Here is a 6,811-nt window from a genome sequence, read left to right on the forward strand (position 1 = left end):
CAAATTAACGCTGTCTATCATCCCCCTGTCTTACAACTTAGATTTTCAAAGGGAAAGTAGTACATGATGGATCACTTAGAGAATTTAAGTCCTTTTTATAAACCTTTCTTTAACAGGAGACCTTTATGGAGTGGCCGAGAGAGAGAGAGAGAGAGAGAGAGAGAGAGAGAGAGAGAGAGAGAGAGAGAGAGAGAGAGACGGTATGATTAGTAACACTGGTAGCAAGAGAAAGAGGAGGAGGGAGAAGCAGTAGCAGCATAATGAGGGATGGCTGGAAGAAGAAAGTATCGGATGACATTTAAGACTGGACAGGAAGTGAGAGAGTGAAGTGAAGAGCGCATACGTAACACTGATAGCTATTTGTCACCACCACCACCACCACCACCACCTCTCACCATCACGCAGACTCCCATACGTCACCCACTCCACTCACTACCCAGTTGCCCCATACGACTGACTGATAACCTTTTCTGCCTCACACCGCCACCACCATCGCCACTCTTCTGCACTCCTGCCTTCGCCTCCTCCTTTTCCTCTCCCTCAATCCTTCCTTCTCTCTCCTCCTGCATTATTGGTTAAAGTGTTCGAGAAATGTCACCGACTTCATACGTATGTCAGCCGTTAAATGTCACGAGGATTGACCCAAATAGGAAGGAAGCCTGTAGGTAAAGAGCTGTGTCAGGAGAGAGAATCTGTGGCAGGATTTGCAATGGAGATTGGAGTTATGACTTTAGTATTGATTATTGTGATTATTATTATTATTATTATTATTATTATTATTATTATTATTATTACAACTTTTTTTTTTTTTGGAGGGGATGGGATGTACTTGGTGTTTTCGTTAGTAATATGACAGTAAGAGGACAAAGAAAAGTAGTGGTGGGGGTGGTGGTAGTAGTAGTAGTAGTAGTAGTAGTAGTAGTGAAAACAACACTAAACAAAAAACCAACCAACAACAAACAAACAACACACCATCACACAACAACAACAACAACAACAATAAAAACAACAACAATAATAATAATAACAAAGATATTTGCTAGACGAAGATGGAAGAGGTATAAAGGAAGGAAATGATAACAGACACAGGACAAAGAAGCGGAGTATGTGGTGGTCTCTCTCTCTCTCTCTCTCTCTCTCTCTCTCTCTCTCTCTCTCTCTCTCTCTCTCTCTCTCTCTCTTTCTCTCTCTCTCTCTCATAAAGCCGCAGAGAAGCATTGTGTCTCGGCACAGTACAGCTGAACACATATTCTGTTACGCCCTTGGAAAAATTATCTCACTGCTATCCTCCCCCTCGCCACGCCCGCCACTGCACGCCACCACCACGCCGCATGCAGCCCCGCCCCTCCACTCCCTCTTGTTGTCTCCCTCCTTTTTCGCTATACCAGTAATCTAATATTTCCTAGATAAATCCCTATCCTGTCACTTTTATTCGTCTATTTATCAAACTATTTTTCTTCTTCATTTATTTATCTGCTGCATTTAATGGTCTGTTTTCGCACACCAATATCTGTTAACATCACCTTTAATACATCAGCGATAATATATGAATGTACAGTATTTGCTATTTGTAATGAAAAGAGTTTCAATGTAAATATAAAAGAAGAAAGTTTATTTCATCCATTTCTGAGAGCTTGGAAAATCAATGATACATAATGTAATGACATACTTAATTTATACTTATACGTGAAGGGAATGACATCGCTTCACAGCTGTTCTTGTACACATCACCCGCTAAGATTTAATAACGTGACAGACGCAGCGTGAGGGCTATATATCACACTCACAGTGCCGAAACGATCATTCCCCGCTGACTGTACTGGCGCGTCCCACCGTGAACCGAGGCGACTGGCATGATCCATAAGGTTTTAGGCAGGTCAGGGAGGACTGATTGATTGATTGATTAAAAAGAAATGAAGAAAAGAGGAAGCAACATCGTGGTCATATGGCGCCGCGGAGAGAAATGGCGAGGAAAGGAAGGCGACATCACTGACAGTCTTCGTCCACCATCGACGAAGGGGAAGCGTTTGTCCACGGAACCAACAGGCGCCGAACCCTCCAATGACAGGCGAGCCATCAAAGAAGGTGGCACCACCGACCATGTTTCAAGCTCCGCCACCGCGGCAAGGTGACTCCCCATGGTGGGGGTGTCCCCGGGAGGAGGAAGAGCCATGTGCTTAACGAAGAAGGATAAGGTTTCCAAATGAGGCTGGTAGAGGGTGGTAGTGTTGGTGATGGTGGGGTATTAGTCCCAGTAACAGTAGTAGCAGCAGCAGTACCACCAACAGTAGTAGTAGTAGTAGTAGTAGTAGTAGTAGTAGTAGTAGTAGTAGTAGTAGTAGTAGTAGTGATCTTTCTTCGTTTCCACTCTCCTGTAATTACAAGGTAATCGCGCGTTTCTTTCAGCTTCTGTTTAGCAAGAAAATTTATTCCGTTTACCAGCCACGTCATCAGAAGCTGTAGCACTCTTATCACTGCACAAAAACTGTCATGGCTGTTACGGCAACGTCATTACAAATGTCACTCTTCTCACTCTCCATTTCTCCCCTCCGGCTCCCCCCTGGTTTCCCCACTCGCCGTCCTATTGACACACCAGTGATAAGGTCGAGTCAGCGTCCCGATCGCCCATCTGTTGTTCCGTGCAAGCTGCGGACTTTTCCTCTCACTTTGTTCTCTCCCCACCGCCTCGTCGTTATGCTGATTATCATAATTTCTTTTAGTGGAAGAAGTATATTGTCATCACCCATTAGTATTTCTGAGATCTTTCATCCTTCCACTTACCGCAGTCAGCCAACTCAACTAACTTCTGCATTGCGTGTAGGTTACGTGTCATAGTTTTGGAATGTTTGATCGCATCCGTCACTCGGCCGTCAAGCATCACGTTGGTATCGTGCTGTGCTGCATTTTGACGATATAGTGACGAGAGAGAGAGAGAGAGAGAGAGATGTATCTGTTATAACATGCTTTTCATATCTCACTCATCTGTATGACTCGTAGTTCTGTAAGCGTTGGTGGTAATGACTCACTCAGACCTTACTGTTGGGCTTATTTATTTTCACCCTCTCTCTCTACTACTAAATGAGCATTATGACAGGGTGCTTGAGAACATTCACCGAGACAAAGAGAGATACAGTTTACTTCCTCTCCTGCAAGCATCACCACCGCCACAAAGCACAGTATGATGATCGCCCACGCCACTGCCGCCACTGTGAGGTTGACACGTGACGTCAAAGTGAAATATTGCTGTGTTTTGACTGGTCTCGGGGATTTTAGCACACACACACACATACACACACACACACACACACACACACACACACACACACACACACACTGCTACTGACGATGGACTGCACTCACCACTGTTCTGCGGGCGGATGAAGCTTAGCAAAAAAGAACACGACACACGTCACACAAGCACATTGATATTCCCGCTTGGAGTGTACGAGTACGTAGTCTGAGAGGGCCTTCACTACATGCACCCACTCTCCTCCTGCACCCCTCACTCCTCCCCTCCTGTGCTGCTCCCTCTAATAGTGAGTCACCACCACCACCCGCCCTCATTAACACGCTGCTCCTCGTGCCTGACAGCAACACAAAACTCATTCTCAATATCTATTCACTGCGGCGTTGTTTTCACTGCTTGTTCGTTCACTTCTGTTGACTCCTGTAATGAGATACCGACGCATTTTTTTTTTTCCTTTCTTCCTTTCTGTTTCAATGATCTTATGCTGGTACCATCATCATCGTCTGTCGTCATCCCTATCATCATCATCATTAAGGTCATTAGGTGTGTATGTGTGTGTACCGAAGAGGCGTGCCGGTAACTTACGGCATGGTCAAAGTCAAGTCTGAGGTCGCAGTGTGTCTAGTTCTCCCGTTCATGGTGTTGCACAGATCATTATTCATCGGTCTTTCGTATGTCGCTGTCAGTGTGTGTGTGTGTGTCTGTGTGTGTGTGTGTGTGTGTATACCTTGGAACTGCCACCATTTCTACTGTTGTTTGTGAGTTAAAAATACGCCGTGCAAAGTTGACCGCTACTTGATGTTCAATAAAAATCTAAGACTTTAAGGACGGCGTGCGAGGGAAGACGTGCATGAAGAGTCTGCTCGCTAGTAGCAGTGACGGAGATGATGTCGCTGGCATGTGAGAGCCTGGGAGTAAGAGATAACACCACTTTCACGGTCGACTGTCAACCATCTTCTCTCGGTGATCCTCCAGTGGAAAATTATAAATGATACTAGTGTAGGATATTTTTTTTTTACTTTGTCAGTGTTATGCTTGCTTTCTCGCTTACACTTCAGAAAGATAAGAAAGGTGAATATTTTTTCTTAGATTTTCATCCTCACATGAAGATACATGAGCTGGACACAACCCGCAATCCGTGTTTCGGTTACTGGAGACTGAATTTATTGTAAATTTACGTCTATGAACACATATGGTCCCAATTAACGTATTGAAGAAAATATTTAATGATAGCAGCAGCAGCAGTAGTAGTAGTAATAGTGGTAGTAATAGTAGTAGTAGTAGTAGTAGTAGTAGTAGTAGTAGTAGTAGTAGTAGTAGTAGTAGCAGCGGCAGTAGTAGTAATAGTAGTAGTAGTAGTAGTAGTAGTAGTAGTAGTAGCCAAAGTGAAAGATATATTTGTTTTGGTATCAGGAGTAAAAATTCGATCAAGAGTTGCGAGTGTGTTTTGCCACACTCATACATGCTTCGTTCAGAGTTCGTAGTTTTACGGTTAATTTCTTTTCGCACTGTATCTTGTTCATTCGCAGTCTTGTTATTAATTTCATGTCGCATTTGTACTTGTTTGCCAGATCGAGCTCGTTAAAACTTCAGGTCGTGCATCAGTTTACCCCCCTCCCCTCCCCTCCCCACCGTGTCCCTTGCTCCTGCACTGCCTTGAACCAACCACGTGGCCGCCACAAGCACAGCTCGCCTCTCTCCTGCTGCGGGAAGCAGTCACCCAACACCGGCTGGAATTTACTATAAGTAGCTCACACAAATGTTCACCTCAGACGTCATACAATACATGCAAGACCCAACCACAAGCTGTTGGGGGTGTCGGTGCATCCACAGATATGTACAGAATGGTATGAGGAACAGGAGAAATAATAAATGCATGCTGCTAAGTGGGGACCAACATTAGTATAGTTAGAAGGGAAAGCAAGCAGGCAGGCAGGCAGGCAGGCAGGCAGGCAGGCAGGCAGGCAGCATGCGTAGGACACGGCACGTAGCTGAACATGAAAGTGGAACGAGCCGATGATTACACCATCTCTTGCAGCCTGTTTGGAAAAAAATAAATAAATAAAAAAACAAAAAAAAAAAGGTTCTTCTTGCAGTGTTTTCTCCATCCACAGATTGCTTTCGGCGACGGCATGGCATTGGGGACTGCGTGCAATGCGCTCGAGAAGAAGAGTGAGCACTTTAGTGACAACAAGGAGGAAGGTTCTTGTAAGGATTCTTCAGGGAGGTGGCTGTGGTGGTGGTGGTGGTGGTGGTGGAGGAGTGATAGTGATGAGTGAGATGTGTTTTTAGAGCCTTGCCACATGTTTGCGAGGTGGTGGGGGGATAGTGATGGTGAAACACACACACGCACATACGAGTTAGGTTGGTGAGGCTCCCTCCCCCAGAGCTAAAACTGAACCGAATCGAGGTGAAGGGGAGAGATATGGGACTCCAGATGCTTTAGGCCGTGTGTGTGTGTGTGTGTGTGTGTGTGTGCTGCCTTTGTCACCCTATCTGTTTGTGCTATCCTTCTGTCAATAATTTTTCTTTTTCCCTTAACTCGCTTCCTACCTCTCTCTCTCTCTCTCTCTCTCTCTCTCTCTCTCTCTCTCTCTCTCTCTCTCTCTCTCTCTCTCTCTAAATTAGCAAAAAGATAATGAAACGATAGAATTCATTACACAGAATTTGGGGGCAATTGTTCTGCATATTAGGGTGAGCCTATTCACTTTGGAGGTTGATTATTCATACACTGAGTGGACGTGAATTGAAACAGAAAACAAGAGAGCAATATTGTTAAAAGTTCTGAATACAACCCTTGTAGTTCTGTCGTGTGTAATAAGGATCATTCCAGATATGTGAAATAAAACACCCCACTGCCTCAACTACTACTACTACTACTACTACTACTACTACTACTACTACTACTACTACTACTACTACTTCTGCTACTGTTGCTACTGCTATTACACACTTCATTCACCCTCTGTGCGGTATCATTTCCATTCTACTCCTGACATCTCTCTCTCTCTCTCTCTCTCTCTCTCTCTCTCTCTCTCTCTCTCTCTCTCTCTCTCTCTCTCTCTCTGAATAAACCGGTTCCCGTCGGGGTCAAAGCATCCATCTCGACAGTAAATTACGAGTATTAGGTTCCAAAGCGAGAGAAGGAAGGAAGCAAACAGTACATACATACATACATACATACATACAGTTACAATCCTCCACTCCTAACTTTATTATGATGAAAACTTTATTAATATTGTTGTTGTTGTTGTTGTTGTTGTTGTAGATGATGGTCCTAGTGGTAATGGTGGTGATGTTGAAGATGATGATGGATTTACCGTTTTTATTATTTTTTTTGTCATCGCCGTTGTCATCATCCTCGTTGTTGTTGTCGTTGTTGTTGTCGTTGTTGTTATAGGTAGAAATAGTAATAAGCAAAAGTAGTAGTAGTGTTATTATCATTATTATTATTATTATTAGTAGTAGTAGTAGTAGTAGTAGTAGTAGTAGTTTTTGTTGTTGTTGTTGTTGTTGATGTTGTTGTAGTCGTAGTCGTAGTAGTAGTGGTAGTAGTAGTAGTTA

The sequence above is a fragment of the Scylla paramamosain genome, chromosome 21, assembly GCF_035594125.1.
Source record: "Scylla paramamosain isolate STU-SP2022 chromosome 21, ASM3559412v1, whole genome shotgun sequence".
Lineage (NCBI taxonomy): Eukaryota > Metazoa > Arthropoda > Malacostraca > Decapoda > Portunidae > Scylla > Scylla paramamosain.